General features: G+C 43.3%; 1 pseudogene across 1 annotated transcript; it reads left to right on the top strand.

Annotated features, from left to right (window-relative positions):
* The first annotated feature begins 3,228 nt into the window (after positions 1-3,228).
* LOC310798650 (hatching enzyme 1.2 pseudogene) lies at positions 3,229-4,015 on the top strand (annotated as a pseudogene). Its single transcript has one exon. The product of its transcript is annotated as a hatching enzyme 1.2 pseudogene (transcript).
* Positions 4,016-14,516: the final 10,501 nt, after the last annotated feature.

The following is a 14,516-nucleotide window of genomic DNA, read 5'->3' as shown; positions in this document are numbered from 1 at the left end:
TTCACCTTAACCTAGATGTTTTAGTTGCCTAAACCCAAGCAAGATGTTTTTATGCCAGTCAAGTAGTTCTCGCCACCTTCAGTCAATATATGGCCCCAACAGCATTAACCAAAACCTAAATTAATGCACCCTTATTAAACATTAGTTAATGCTAATTAAGGGTTAGTTAATGCTTACTAAGGTTGACTAACCCTGTTAATTAATGCTTATTAGGCATTAATTACGCATTAATTAACCCTTCATTAATTATTGTAAAGTGCTACCGAGTTGGTGAACACTTTTTTCAAAGAACCAATCAGTTGGTCGACACTCTTTTCCGAAAGCCAATCGTCTTAAGTGGAGTGTCACGATTAGTGCTGCTTCCCACCAGCATCTGTTGTGCACTATTAAAAAGAAGCTTGGCTTGTTTGGCACAGTTCCGCTCAGTCCTCAACAGTCATCAGCCTTTCGAGACAGCAGCAAAGGTTCCCCCGGGAATTGTTTCGATGTAATATCACTATACTTTCTTCTCATCTTCTCACCTCGTTGTGATTGGACCCAGAATAGACCTTAATGAACGCCACAGTCTCCAAGCTGATCCATCATCTCCTGCCTGGCCTTGGCAGCTGTTTTCTAATCAAGGACCCATTAAGAGCTCATTAGAATGCAAGAGAGGAAAGGGGCGAGGACAAAGTGTTGCCATCCAATTACACGCAGTCTTCAATCCATCAAGTGATTGGCTCTGGGAGAGAGAGGGTGGGGAATAGTGAGCCAGTTATGCCTCTTCACGCAGAGAAAGCTGCACAGAGTTGCACCAAAACTACAATGCCTGCTCTCTAGTATGCATTAATCAGTAGAGAAGTAGAGTGTGTCTGTGTTTATATATGTGACACGCCCCAGGAGAAGGTACAACATGTAGGCCAATTGTAATTCCCAGAAAATTTGAAAATAGTTTATTTTTGAAAAAAAATATTTTTCGTTTTTCCATTAATACACAAGTTTAGGTTTTGAACTATCCATTCCACATAAAATGCAACCATTTTAGAATCAGTAAATAAGTGTATCTCGTTAAATAAAAGTCCTTGTTGTCCAGTCCCCCCTTACCTGGCTGCCCGAAAGCTTCTCCAACTTTGAGGGCAGTTATCTCTGAATGTGGCTTTTAGGAGTGTGAACATTCAAATAAGCACATCTCCACTGCAGTGTTAATTTCGTCAACGAAAACTATGACGAAAAATGTTAGACAACTACCTTTTCCCCCAAGACTAAGACAAGACTAAAATGTTCAGACTTTTAGTTTCTTTGACTAAGACGAGACTAAAATACTCAAACTTTTAGTCGACTAAAACTTGACTAAACAAAAAGAGGATGAGGTTGACTAAATCTGATAAAAACTAACAAGCCCATTTGTCACAGGACTAAGACTACGACTAAATTAAAAAATGTACGAGAAAATTAACACTAATTATAGATTGCTTTTCCCCCTCAATGCAGCAGTTCAGTTTCTTGTGCTGCAGCATCATAGATAGGGCTGGGTATCGTTCAAAATTTTTCGATATCGATACCGTTTCGATACTTGGATTTCGATACCGGTTCCTGAACGATACTTTTTTCGATACCAATTTTTAGAAAAATCCATTTTAACAAAAATAAAACTGCATTACACATTGAAATTATTTTACAAATCTTTAGTTTTCCCCCCATCTTAAGTTTTACAGCAGAAAAAAATAAAACCTACTGTATTTAACATAACTTTAAGTTCTCTAAACGTATTGCCGTCCCTACAGAAAATATTGGAGTACTACAAAGGAAAGAAATGTAGCTAAAACAAATAAATCAGTGGAATAGTTTTCAGTGCAAAACAGAGAGTTGCAAATCAGGGTTTAATGCTCACTGATGCTGCAACAGAACTCTATTCTTGTCCAAACTGATGAGATGGATCCACTTCATGCATGGAAGACTAGTTGAGCATTGACTAGCCTATCAATATAGCCTTAAATGCCACAAAGTGAATCGCATTTATATTCAACAAACTATCATGACATCAGCGTTTGTTAACGAGTTGCTAAAAATACATGGGCGATAACTGCCCGCTTGCACATAACGTTAACGCTAATGAATTAAACATTAACGCTAGCGTTGCAGATCAGTGTGCTCACTGCTGCAACAGAACGTCATTCTTGTCAAATCTGACGAGACAGCTCAACTTCACTGACTAGCCAATCAATATAAATGAATCGCATTTACATTCAACAAAATATCATGACATCAGCGTTTGTTAACGAGTTGCTAAAAATACACAATGCCCGCTTGCGCATAAGTTAACGTTACGGCGGCAATTAATTAAACGATCTAATGCTACAACTCACAGCTAGATGCATGGATTTGTCAGACTGAGGGATCTGATAACCGCTAACTTGCGGTAAGCTGAGCTGACCCACCTCTCAATTATTTCTCTTGTCTGTGGAAACCAGTCCGTGTTGTTTCTGTTTCTTTTCCTGCTTTTCATCATCTTCGCCATATGGTACTCCAGGATAGGAGTAGCTTGAGTGGCTAACTTCTTGTATACTATCCGCACCGCACGCCTGGCTCACAGTCACAACAAACACACCGGCTAAAGTGGGCGTAACGTTTCCTGCATGCCTCTACATGACAGCCAATCACCAGCCGTATTAGAGCGCGGCGTGCAAGCATGTCGCATGCTTATAGGCTCAATGACGGTGTTTTGTTTTGGTATCGAAAATTGGTATCGATTGACAAGGGAGGCTTCGATACCCCTTAGTATCGATGTTTCCATTTCGGTGCCAAGTAAGTATCGAAACTCGATACCCAGCCCTAATCATAGATGTAGCTGACATTTAGCTGTCTTAAAAACACATGTAAACAGGAAATAAAATATTGGAACAAAAATAAAAATAAACCAATGATCCAGACAGGATACGACAGTATACCAAAGCAACGTTGACTTGCAGGCACAATCAGGTGTTTAGGTATGTCCATGTAAAGTTAATCTGCAGAAATAACAGACAATGTTGAAACTATGGGTTTGTCCATGGCTTCCTCCCTTCAGATGTTTATTTAGGCCTAGCAGTCTGGACCCCAACCCTTAATCCTCCAGCAGACACACCTGGAAAGAAGAGTATAAAAGAGCAGGACCAAGCAGACTCAAGCATCAAGCTGCAAGCAGTCTCTCCACAGCATCTCCAGGAACCCTGCAGAGAAGGCAAGAAGCTACCAGACAGAAACCTGAAGATGAATCCCTCTCTCGGCCTCCTGCTGCTGCTGCTGATCGGCCTCTCCCAGGCCTCTCTGGGTCCCATGGAGGAAGCCTCCATGGGACCCAGAGGCCGACACGATGGACACCGGCAGCAGGATCTTGGCCACAAACAACGGCTCCAGTGAGTTCCTGCTGGAGGGCGACTTGGTGGCCCCTACAACGAGAAACGCCATGAAGTGTTGGAGCAACAGCTGCCTCTGGAAGAAAGCCGGCGGCAAGGTGACCATCCCCTTCATAGTGAGCAGTGTCTTCTCCAGGTCGGCCAAGCAGGCGATCGACAGAGGCATGAAGTCCTTCCACAGCAGCACCTGCATCCGCTTCGTTCCCCGTACAAACGAACGCGACTACATCAGCGTGGAGAGCAGAGGCGGCTGCTTCTCATCCCTGGGCAGAGTGGGAGGCAGGCAGACCGTCTCTCTCGCCCAGCAGGGCTGCGTCTACCACGGTGTCATCCAGCACGAGTTCCTCCATGCTCTGGGCTTCTATCACGAGCACACCAGGAGTGACCGCGACCAGTATGTCCGCATCAACTTCCAGTACGTTAACCCGCGGACAAAACACAACTTCCAGAAGCAGAACACCAACAACCAGAACACTCCCTACGACTACTCCTCCGTCATGCACTATCCGAGAACAGCCTTCACCACCCAATACGGGCAGGACACCATCACCCCCATCCCCAACCCTAATGTCCGGATCGGCCAGAGGCAGGGCATGTCCCGCATCGACATCCAGAGGGTCAACAAGATCTACAGCTGCTAAGAACATTAGAGAAGGTTCTTAGATCTTCTGTCTACTTCATTAAATCTATTGTCTTTACTTTAATCTTTGTCCGAGGGCTGAACTGTGTGTGTGTGAGACCAATCAACAACACAAACAATTGTAAACACTGAAATAATAATAAAAAGGCTTTTTCCTGGTCACCAACATTAGTACTTTTTTAACCTGTTATTGATCTCATTAACGACAGTCAAGCTGACACTGCTAACATAGTTGATTTTGGCAAGTTTGATTTGAGGGCTTTTCATTACCATACGACCAGTGACACCAATGAACATATACAGGTCTAGTGGTTTTTGTCAACGTCACTGTTGTAATGTTGTTGTAATGTTTGGCAATACAGGGTGTCCAAACTAATGTTCAGTCACAAATCTTTAATGGGGGTGTCTGGGTAGTGTAGAGATAAAAGCACTCGCATACTGGCGGTCCGGGTAGTGTAGCGGTAAAGTCCCTGCCTATCAACACGAGGGGCACAGGTTCGCATCCTCGTGGTCCCTCCGGCTTGGTCGGGCGTCCATACAGGCACAATTGTGTGTCTGTGGGAGGGAAGCTGGTTTCAAGGTTTTTGTCCTGGTCGCTGCACTAGCACCTCCTCTGGTCGGTCGGGGTGCCTGTTCAGAGGGAAGGGAACTGGTTGGAATATCGTGATCCTCCCACGTGCTACGTCCTACCGGTGAGGCTCCAGCTGTTACTGCTCATGTCTCGGAGGAAGCATGGTGCTAGTTTCGGCTCTCCCCAGATCGGCAGAGGGGGTGGAGCAACGACTGGGACAGCAGGGGGAATTGGCCAAGTACCATTGGGGGGAAAATGGGAGAAACAATATGAATGCTGTCAGGCCGACGGTGTCCGAGGAAAATGCAACAGAGAGACATACATACATACATACATACATACATACATACAGTAGTTACAACAGAACCCGCCCAGTCTTAGCTACGGGTCTTATCTACCGGTATATGTGTATGAGGCATTGTGTTCCCAAAAAAAAGCTACTTGCTTGTCTACGTCATTATATCCAGAGACGTCTGAGCGCTTTCCACACAGCCCAGCCAGCCTCCCTCCATTCTCTCCTCAGCTGCGGACTGAGCAGGGACTGTGAATTCTGGCTCCCCTGGCCAGTGACACTTAGGAATAGACTAGGTGACAACCAAGTATAGTTTGGTGACAAGCTGGAGAGACAGTTGACGGTCGGAGAGACGGCACCCGGTACGGGATGGGTTTAGCACCCCAGCCTGGCTCTCTCGTGAGGGAGAAATCCACAAACGCTACGGATCAGCCTCCTGAAAATCTGTGTAAAGATCGGCGTGGCCTGGGGTCCTTCAGGCTAGAGCGAGGTGCTCGGCGCAGGCGAATGACGTGCAGCGCACAGGCCTTCTTGAGGCATCCTCCCTGCACGACCCTTCCGCGGGCAACATTGCAGACAGAGTAGGAAGGCTGATCCGTGAGCGGCTGCTTCTGGGAGGCGGGTCGGGGTCTTAATCGGCCTCGCCTGGGTCTACTGGGCGAGGGTGTATGATGTTGACAGACCCGAAACACCCCACGACCCCAGCTAACATCACTGATGACGCGTCCCAGTGCATGCCGTAGTATGTATTTTGAACGAATAGGGTCCACTTGTCATTGCTACAGGCATAAGCCGACACTGACCCGGGTGGGCAGAGTCAGCATTAGCTACTTTCACTGGGAAAGATTTGCCAACACTGCTTCAAATGACCATTACTACTGCAAGCATCAGCAGATTCAACCGTTTTCATTGACTAAAACTAAACTAAAATGTGAACAGATTTCGTTGACTAAAACTAGACTAAATAAAAACAGGATGAGGTTGACTAAATATGATAAAAACTAACAAGGACATTTGACGTGGGACTAAGACTAAATTAAAAAATAGCTGACAAAATTAACACTACTCCACTGGTGTAATGTAACTAAGTATTAATACTAAGTACAGTACTTAAGTATTTTTTCTGAGTATCTGTACTTCACTTGATTATTTATTTATATTTCTGTCAACTTTCACTTTTACTCCACTACATTGCCGAAATAAAATGGATACTTTTACTCCACTACATTTCCCCCAAGCATCTTAGGTACAAAGTAAAATCAGAAGAAATTGCGTAGCCTGCAAGCAATCAGGTTTGGTGAATCAGTGCTCCTAGTTTGCAAGTTGCGTTAATCACGATCCACATGCCATTCCATTTGGTGGCTGTAATGCAACATAACGTTGTTTGACAACCGCTATAAAAGTCAAGAAGAAATAGACTTCCACTCAAGCCCAGGCATGTCTTTTGCTTGCTTTTTTTAACGGCATTTACTTGTACTTTTACTTTCAATACTTAAGTACATTTAATATCAGAAAATTACTTTTGATACTTAAGTACAGAAAATATCAGCTACTTTAAGACATTTACTCAAGTAATATTCTAATGAGTGAATATTTGACTTTTACCAAAGTCTTTTCAGGGAAGATATCTGTACTTTTACTCAAGTATGGCTTTCAAGTACTTTATACTTATACTATACTTTATAGCCCTAACCCTAACCACTGCATATCTGCCTTCATTTTTTTCTTCAGATTACAATGTGTAACACATCATTTGAAAGTTTAGAATCTGCACTTTCATAATCTGTAAAAAACTGAAAAATGACCTCTGTGGCTTACAATCTGCACTGGGGGGGCGTGACCCAACGCTCCCTTTCTCTCACCCGATTGGTCATTTCTCCCGTTACTGTCTTTCAGGGGTTGTAGCGGACAATTTCAAAGCCAGAGTAAAGCTTCTGGTAAAACTAGATCATGGCATCTGTCATAGCAGGTGGGGAAGGAGGCTAAATAACGCTCCAAAGTAAGGCAAAGTTTTGGCGAGGGAGACAAAAAAAACATTTTTAAAGGGGTCCCTTGACCTCTCACCTCAAGACCCCCCCCCCCGCTCTCTCTCTGCCTCTCTCTCTCTCTCTGTCTGTCTGTCTCTCTCTCTGTCAGTCTGTAATCTTTCTCTCTCCCTTCCTCCTACTGTTAAAAGTGGTGACATTTTGCTGCACTCAATGTAAAAAAATATATAATTTTACTTTACTATAAACAGAGTTATAGACAGAGTTTATTGTGCAATTAATAATTAATTCACAACTAAGACATAGACGATGGCACATTTGTGTGTGTGTGTGTGTGTGTGTGTGTGTGTGTGTGTGTGTGTGTGTTGGGGGGGGGGGGGGGGGTTCCTATATCATAAAAGGGGGGCTTGACAGAAACAGTTTGGGAACCATTAATGATGCTGCATGAACCATTGATTTAGACGGTGGATTTCAAACACATAAATATGAAATGTGCATATCTCAATCCAATCATGTCTGTTTCTTTTGCCTTATGTTCCCTCTCAGCGTTGCCTGAACTCATTGTTCCAACTGTGGCCTGCAACATAAACCAGTCTAAAACTAGCCCTCTGACAGTCCTTTAACCCATTGATGCCTGATGCAGCATTTGCCTGTATATCCCTCATTTGTGTGCGTAGCCCTTTAAGACCGCGAACCACGTTAACGCGGTTCGCGGTCTTAAAGGGGATACGCACACAAATGCAGCATCAGGTATCAATGGGTTAATAATTGGCACCGTTTTTCATGCCACTATGAGAGTAAATGAGAAACAGCCACGAAAGATCTTCTTGGTGCTATCAAACTCAGATCAGAGAAGAGCTTCATTAGCAGCGAGGCGTGCATACCTTTCAATGGCCCCAGTTAATTCTGCGCACCTTATCAGCAGAGATACGGTGGACAGAACGATGGCTGCTGCCTAGATACTGTAGGCTGAACTTGAGGCGATAGTCGTGTGGCTGTATATAAGACATCTGAGCTGATCGTTGAGTTATTTCACCATAAGACAGGGGCATAATTTCCTCAAAGGATTTCTCTTCGCTTTATCTTTCCGTGCTGAAATATTTCTTTAAATGATGCAAGAGAATGTGATAAACGAGGGCATCAAAACTGTTTACACAAGAAAGCTTTGGAGTTCAAATCTCAAAGGAGCCATTAAACTAATATCTTAAAAACCATGTACGTACAATTACAATTCACCAATACACTGTGTACTGTAATGACTGAAGGACACATTACAGCGTTATTTTTTTATTTAACACATTGACTGCCAGACGTTTTTTTTTTGCTGTAGGTAGCTTCTGCCAAGCCGTTTTTTGAGGATTATGGCTCATTTTATAAGAGCCGAGGATTCGTTTCAGCTTGGAGTTTGTGAACATACAATATCTCAAAAGTACTAATAGAATGTGTACTTTCTCTGTCTAAAAGAGTTAGTTTGTAGAGTTAGTAGTTATGTAAGCATTAGCAGTTGAATACAGCATGGTTTTAGCGTGAAAAAGAATATTCAGAGATAAACGGCTTTTTGTGAAATTGGATGGAACAGTCACTTTAACCATTCATTTTTGGCTCTCTCTCTCTCTCTCTCCCTCCCCCTCTCGCTCTCTCTCTCTCTCTCCCTCCCTCTCGCTCTCCCTCCCTCTCTCTCTCTCTCTCTCTCTCTCTCTCTCTCTCTCTCCCTCCCTCTCGAGTTGCTTCAACTCCGCCCTCCGTGGGCGGACAAGCTTGTCACCAGTCAGTGCTTTGCTGCTCTCCTGTGCCTGCATGTCTGGGCCGCTGTTTGAGGAAGTCGGGATGGACTCGCTCGTTTGGAGTTTTGGTTGAGAGAAGCTTTTGCGATTCTGGTCATATTTATGCTGCGTGTTTCAAAGTGTGTTCCTCCACCTGTAATCTATCACCCGATCATAGTAGATCGGCTGAATCTATTATGTAAATTTGCAATCCCGCATCGCCAGCAATCAGCGCGAAAAGGAGAATGGCTGGGCTGAGAATGGCTTGACAAGTTAAAAAAATGCTTTCCTTTCTCTAGCCAGGAGAGCACTGTTGCCACTTAGTGGGTCGGTGGAATGGGTTGTAAACGTTCGGTGGCTCCAATAATTATATAAGAGATGTAAAAGGCTTAGATGCACAACCCACCGTCAAAAAAAAAAAATCGATGCCAAAAACGTGTAAACACGTTGTTGGCAGGGAACAGCTGGATTCTGAAAACGTGTTCATACGTTGTTGGCAGTGAATGTGTTAATACAAAAAAAATCTGATTTTCTCCGCAATTGTTCAAGTTCAAGTTCAATTATTATCTGCTTTCACATACATTTGTCATAATGTGCAACAAGTGCCAACGTACAAAAACTAAGAAGATACAAAAATATAAAAGACACATGGGCACATACAGACTTAAACCTGCAGCAATGGAGTGTCCTAAAACCAGACATAAAATATAGAATATAAAAGTTAAGGACAGCATTAAATCCAGCTGGAATTTGTAGAAACAAGCACGTGCAGCCTATCCACCTCATCTATCTGATAATTGGATATAATAATAATTAATAATCGTCTCTCTCTCTCTCTCTCTCTCTTTCTGTCTCTCTGTCCTTCACGTATCTCGAGAACCGTTGGTCGGATCGACTTGAAACTCGGGGAGTGCGCTGATGTCTTCAGTTCTGCGCTCCTTCAAGCCCTAAGCCCAGGGCTGCAGCGACTGAAATATCCCTCTGCAAGGCCGGGGTAAAACCTGGTTGACCCCCTGCGCTCTCAGTACTTGGAATGACTTAAGTGGTGGAGACTCTCAGTGCATCAGTATATTCATTGATCCGGGGCAGGCAGCCACACGGCCTCCACTCCTCATTGAAATTCTGTTTGTGCAGAAGCACAGGGTTCGGCCAGACTACTGTTCTCCGATTCCACTTCTATCATTCCTCACCAGGGTTTCCCCTGCACTCTCTCAGCGTGTCTTCTCAGGTCTTCTCAGGACGTGGAGAGTTGAAAGAGAAGAAAGAGTGGGAGCAGGAGAGAGCCTTTTGGCAGACAGCAAGAACAGAACCTGCCAGTGATGCCAGCTATAGGTGAAGTCTGTCCCAGATGTCCATTGTCCAGACTCCTGTTTAAAGAAGAGCCTTGTGGTCAGACGTCAGAGGGCACTCTCTGTCTCATTCTTTCTGGTTCTGCCCGTCACTGACCAGATTCTGGGCCAAAATATTTGACTGGTACTCTAAGGCCTACAAAATAACCCTTCAGCCAGAGGCAGAACCAGTGGCGTGCCTGACCAAATTGGTGCCCTAGGCAAGATTTGTGCTGGTGCCCCCCCCCAAAGAAAATATAATAGAAATGATATCGCAGCGAATTCCACCACTGCAGTGCAGGCTCAGAATCGCCCTGGCCTTCCCCCACTCTGGGAAAAAGCTCTGAGCAGGTAGAAGGGGGCGCGGCCGCGCAGGGGGTGGGGTGGTATGGATTAGGGACCATGGTGAAAGTGCTGCAGCCCAGGCAGCCAGAAAGCCAGAATTAGAAAAATGATTTCACTACTATTTAAAGACTTAAGACGTTGTTGTGCTTATTTTTTGTCTACTATTGTAAAATAATAGTAGGCCTATTATCATGAAAAAGTATTTGTAAAAAAAAATATATATATATATATATATATATATATTTTTTTTTTACCCTCTCTGGCGCCCCTAACGGCTCAAGCGCCGCTAGCATTTGCCTAGTTCGCCTAATGGACGGCACGCCACTGGGCAGAACTCGCCATCTTCAGCTGCTCAGAGTCCTCTCTGAACGACCCTGCAGCTGTGCAGCAGTCTCTGACACTGGGGACAACTGTTGCCAAAAAAAAACTCATTCTGAAGGAATGGAAATCCCCCTCTTCACCCTCTTTCACCTCCTCTCTCACTGTCTCTTTATCGAGTTTTAAACAAAAAAAATCTGAAATACTCACCACTAGCTGCTCCTGCCATGACGCATAGTTTGTTACTTTCAGTTGGGTCTTTTAGTACTTTCCGCACTGATGTTTTGGCACTTTTTAGATTTTAATTTGTTTTTATTGTTCTCCTGTTTGAGTAGATGTTATTCTTAGTCTGTACTTATGTTTGTTTTTACTTGTAATTGTATGTATTTGCTAAAGTAAAGTAAAGGTAAAGTCCCAACGATTTTCACACACCTGAGTGTGTGAAATTTGTTCTCTGCATTTGACCCATCCCCTGGGGGAGCTGTGAGCAGCAGCAGTGCCGCGCTCGGGAATCATTTGGTGAACTAACCCCCAATTCCAACCCTTTGATGCTGAGTACCAAGCAGGGAGGCAAATGGGTCCCATTTTTATAGTCTTTGGTATGACTTGGCCGGGGATCGAACTCACAACCTCCCAGTCTCAGGGCGGACAACTCAAACCACAAGGCCACTGAGCTGGTGATGATGTTGCTGCCTCTTGGCCAGGTCACCCTTGTAAAAGAGATCTTGTGTCTCAATGGGTCTTATCTGGTTAAATAAAAAATAAAAAAAATCTTTCCAATTGTGGTTGACGGACATGATCTCTGTAAGGATGGAGAGACTCAGGTCCCTGAGAACCAACTCACTTAAAAAATGTCGAACTATTTGGGACCCGTTTCTAGCCTACCTCGATGAGGTTAGGGGTGGCGGGAGCCTTGCACGGCTGGTTCCTCATAGAACCCTTGCGCGGGACTCCCATGCACAACATTTCTTACAAGCACATAAGCACCCTATGCAGCTGCACAATTGTAATATTGAGTGTCGATATTATATGTATGCTTTTCTTTCTTTTCCTTTCCTGTGACTGAGCCTGTTCCTTTGTTTTGTTCCAAGAAAAATTGGAAATAAAAAATTTGGGGGGAAAGAAAAACCAGGGGGAGACCGAGGGGGGAGGGTGAAAAGCTGGACAAGCCTCTGTATTGTCTGCAATGCAAGAATTGACTCCCTCTCCTTTTCCCTTCACTAAGTTGTCAGAGTTAAGATCCTTACACATCGGGAGCGTTTTGCACGTCAATAATATTTTCCAAACCTATATCAGTCAATGCAACCGTGCATACCAATGGCGAAGTTTCGCCCAGCGTTATTGCGGTGTTTATTTTTTCGAACCACTGTTGATTTTTCAGAAATTCGCTTCCAACGTGTACACATCTGTGGCTGTGATTGACAGGTGGGTCAAAACTCGCATCGCAATTTTGTGCCGTATATTCGCATCGCTCTTGATGTGTAAGGACCTTTAGAATACTCTTTTTTTTGCTTGCTTCACTTCCCGTCCATGTTTTAAGTCTGGTTTGATTCTCTCGGAGGCGTGTGTCACAAATGTTTCTTGACTGTTTATGATGTGATATCCATCTCTCTGCCGCCCACATCCTCCTACTCAGAGGAGATACTGTATTTCACCATTATGCATTTCATCATAATTCTTTCTTCTGTTTTTTACTCACATCAGTGAACTTTGTTGGTTCATCGCCAGTTCCAGTACGACTCTGTTAAATCTTCCTTTACTCTGCCTCCTCTCCTCCCTGTTCCTCTCTCTGCATGTTCAGAGCCCACTCATATGTCGAGGGCAACGTAGTTCAGCTGTTTTATTCTCAAGCAGCGGAAAAGAAACATTCTATTCAGTTATGCTTTAATGGTGAGAGGGTCAGGGAACGTCTTGAATCTAATGCAACATACTTGTTATGCCACTGGCTGACTGATTTATACCGAACAAGAGAGGGAAGAAACACTGACATTATAATTAACAGCAAAAGTACCGTGTAGTATTTTGATTAAGGTGATGAGTTGTCAAGATCAAGAAAAACACAAACCTGTGAAATGATTAAAGTGGAACTGAACCTGTTGGTCACGTGCATAATGAGTCCGTTTCAGACTGAAAACATAGTTTGTCTAAGATGACAGGTTGAGAGGCGGGTCATAGTATCATGTCGATGATTTTATTTGACAATTCTGGGGACTGGATTGGGCTTTGGCCAATCCTGGCGTGTTCCACCCCCAAATCGAGTGGGATTCAGCGTGTTGTCGTGCTACGCGAGTGGGATCCGCGGAGTACCAGGCAGCCAGCTGCTTCGTGCGGAGGGAGCGGACAATCCGATGAATGGGTGCTGCCCGCCCGCCTGGAATCTCCGAGGGCAGACCCCTGACAACCACGCTCTCAAACGTGCGCCTTTTACGCTATTTCTGTAAATACGATATCCCTGGAATACGCATTTTAACGAGCCAGTTACATTTCTTTGCATTCTTAGAGATTATAGTTTTTGTTTGTTGTTCATGTTTCTAACAATTGGCCAAGTTAGTAGTTAGTTTATGGGATAGGAATTCTGCCAGATGACAGGCACTAGGCGCCATTTTCTACTTCATTTGGAAGAGAAAATTATCCAGAAATGAAGATTTGATTGACAGCTGCATGTCGTGATATGATTGGTTGAAATGGGGTAGAAATTTGATAGTACTGGGTGACGTCAGCAAACTGTACATTACTGTTATCAATGAAATCTTGAAAAATGAACTTTTGATGTGAAAAAGTGTGAAAAGCTAAAGAAATTAGATTGTTGTGATTTTGTTTGCATACATTAAGAAATAGGTGCACTGCATACCAAGGTATTTGAACTAAAAGAAAAGAAAAGTCATTTTTGGGTTCAGCTCGACTTTAATGTTAGAAAAATAATTTTTGGGGGGTAATTTTAAGAAAATATCTGCAATCTGCCTTAATGAGAGTCCAAAGCGACACACAGAGGGTACTGTACGGCTGTGTATGTGTGCATGCACGTGCCACAATATATTTCTATGTGCACATGAATATAGAGGTCAACAGAATACCACAAACACCTACAAATACCTCATGAATATTAATACCACTCTTTGCCTTCAGAACAGATTCAGTTGTCCTTGGAGTGAAGTGCTGAACTATATCTAGTGGGACTAGAGATGAAGGAAATGTCAATGTGATTTTACATTTCCATAAAGGTTCCATAAAGGTTCAGTGGTGTTTAGATCCTGTGACTGAACTGCCATGGAACATATTGATTGATTCCATCTGGGTGGTGCACACAACACACATTGAGTCTGTGTACGTTATCATCTTGAACATCACGAGAGAGCCGTGTTTGCTTCATGGTCCTGTAAATGGCCATATACTGTATTTCTTATATGACCATGCAGAGCAATCATCAGACCTCAAATGACCTTAGAGCCACCACCATGTGTGCTGATGATCACATGTCTGTGACCAGTGTTGGGCAAGTTACTTTCAAAATGTAATATACTACATATTACTAGTTACTTTCATTTGAAAGTAATATGTTACTTTACAATATTACTTTCTGTGTAGAGTAACTCGTTACTTATTACACTACTTTTGCTTTACTTTTACCAAAACAACAGCAGCAGCAGAATGACATTGCCGCGCCAGAACCATCCCGAAAAATAATTTCAACCGCCTTGAAATCAGTGTAAACAATCCAAAATTCTAAATGTTATTCTTTTTCTTTGTTATTGTCATCTATAGTGGTTATTTGCATAAAAACACACAGTTTGATTAGAAAATGATTGTATCTTTTTTTATTTGTGCTTTCATTTAATCAAATGTAACTCAATTTGTAACTTGAGTTACTTGACAAAGTAACTGGTATAATATTACTGAAAT

This window comes from Poromitra crassiceps (genome assembly GCF_964638095.1).
Source record: "Poromitra crassiceps genome assembly, chromosome: 26".
Classification (NCBI taxonomy): Eukaryota; Metazoa; Chordata; class Actinopteri; order Beryciformes; family Melamphaidae; genus Poromitra; species Poromitra crassiceps.
Note: the sequence above shows the minus strand (reverse complement) of the source record. Positions and strands in the feature narration are given on the sequence as shown.